Genomic DNA, 2,742 nt, shown 5'->3' on the forward strand with positions numbered 1-2,742 from the left:
TTTAACTATTTTGATGAATTTATATAATTAGAATATTAAAAGATAAAATTATAAATTTGTTTGTCTATTTTTTTTTTATAAATAAATGGTATCAAATTTTGTAGAGAATATTATAAATAATTGTATGAGATATTTTTTAAACAATCAAACAAATTTTAGAAAGAAAGATTAATATAAAATTAATCTAGTGTGTATTAAATAAATATAGTATTAAATTAAAATAAATAAATATTTAAATTTTAAGTAAATGCACTTTATAAATTACACCTTTATTATGTTTCAAATATTCATCTTGCCACTCAAATATAATTCAATATGATTTTGCCCCTTAATTACTTTATTTTGAGTCATAGGAGGCTATTTTATCACATGAGTCACTAAGATTTAATTCAAACAACTCAACATTTCATCATCAATTAAATATTTCATCAAATTATCAATAAAAGACTCTTATGTTTAATTTCTTCTCTTATAACATTTTAATATAATTAAAATGCTACAGATATTATATCAAATAAGTTGTAATAAACTAGAATTAAATTTCTTCAAAAATACAATATTGTTTTTTTAAAGAAAATGTCAGTTTCTACACTAAATTCCATTTTGATTAACCATTATAAGACTACAAATATAGTTAAATATGAATATTTCAATTTGCATAGTGCATGTATGGAAGAATTAACAAAAATAATAGGATCAAAATTATGAATAAAATAAAGAACTAGTTAATTGGGAATGTAACTAAAACTAATCTAAAATTACAAATCATAACAATACTTTATAACACAAAGTATTCAATAATTAATAAAGTTAATTAACATAATGTGCTGCTCATAGGTTGGAATTTGACAATAGTAAAGTTTGTTTGGTCTTTTTATATAAAAGAAAGTAAAAAAAAAATTATAAAAAATTCTAAAGTAACACTTGTTCTTAAAAATTACTCACGTATTTACAATTTTTTTCAAAATAAGATAAATATCTTTTAAGTAAAAAAACATATAGTTTAATGTAATTTGAATTTGTATAGTGTATGGGACAGAATTTTTGGTAAAGAATCAAATAAAGGACTAATTAATTAAAAATGCAAATATGATATCAATTTTAGGGTTTAATTTATCTACTAGTTTTTCATATAAGTAATTAAATTTACCTATAGAATTGGCCTTTCTCTAAGAGTCTAAATTTCTATATTACTGATACAACGGCTTAAAAAACAAAGATAAGTATTGTACCAATAAAGTTTGTGTACTAGATAAAGTTAACTAATTAATTAGGCTTCATTATTTAATCAAAAGTTCAAATATTGCCTTATCTATATAATAAAAAAAGAATATTTTTTTCTTTTTTTATAAATAAAAATTCAAAAAGTAACATTTGTTTTGAAATTTAGTAGGTTGTTTATTATTTTTTTTTATGATAATAAGTTTCTTTAAATAAAGTTATATAAATTCAGGTAATCTTTTTAATAATAAAGTTTCTAGAATTTGTAATATAAATAGATAAATTTCCGTCACAATTTTATATTTGTGATTTGTGAGTTAATAGAATGAGTAAATATGAGTTTCTTGAGAAGGGCTTCATGGACTTAGATGAAGATTTTCTCGAAGAGCACTTTGGCAATCATGTCGAGGAACCGACAAAACTGGAAGCAATTGATGAAACTTCAATTGTATATGTCAAAGTAAAGGAATCCAATAAAATTGTATTCAATGCAAAAGAGTTCGATGCAAATATACTTCCATCCCTCTCTCCCACCCAAAGGGAAGCTCTCACTGGAAAAGATGGTCCTCACCAAATCAACGTGCCATGGTTCGAAGTGGGGACAGATGAATCATACATGACGACTCTAGTATTTAGGGGTGACTTCTACTACGTGGAGGATATTGATGAGCTAATCCTTCATGGAAAGATTAATCAAGAGAAGGAACTTGAAGCTTGGATAAGCAAAGGTCGATTGATTTTTCGGGGGAGTCGTGATAAAGGAATGACTAATAGAGAATTACCTATAACTGTTAGCTATGTAATTTGATGTTCTCTAGTAAAATAAATGTATTCTCAAATTTTTAATTTTCATATTAAGAAATTATAATTTTGTTTATTAATCATTTTATAAAATAAATAAAGTATACAAGTGATGGTGATTTGAGAAACACAAATTCATCCGATGTCATAAAAAGAAATAAAACAAATCCATCTAATCAAATCTAAAAAGCAAAACATGAACTTCTAATGTTTATAGTATATTTAGTTCAAATTTTTTAAAAAGTCTTGTTATTGCTATGGATGAACATTTGATTTCTTTCATCCCAAATAATTGAGATATAGTATACCTATATTTTTTTATGATATAAATATGAGTTAAAATTTTATCCATATTATTGAACTCATTTCAATTTATGATTAAAAAGTATTGAAACTATCACTCTATAATAATTTGTTTACCTATATTTATTGGATGAATATTAAAATTGATCCATAATCGTCCACGCATATATGTCAAGGAAATATATGTCAAAATAATGATGGCAGGACAATAATTAATAGAAAATATACATATAATTATTTAATGTATATTACCATAATTTAATGACTCCAATCCTAACTAATTGTCAAATAAATTATTGTATAATTATGATTTTCAAATTATTTTATTAATTTATTTTTCTCCTGCAAAGACATATTTGGTATCGTAGGGCATATAGTACAATGAATAAATGTGAAAAAAAGAAATTTTTTTGAAAC

Source organism: Impatiens glandulifera, chromosome 4 (genome assembly GCF_907164915.1).
Source record: "Impatiens glandulifera chromosome 4, dImpGla2.1, whole genome shotgun sequence".
NCBI classification, from domain to species: Eukaryota; Viridiplantae; Streptophyta; class Magnoliopsida; order Ericales; family Balsaminaceae; genus Impatiens; species Impatiens glandulifera.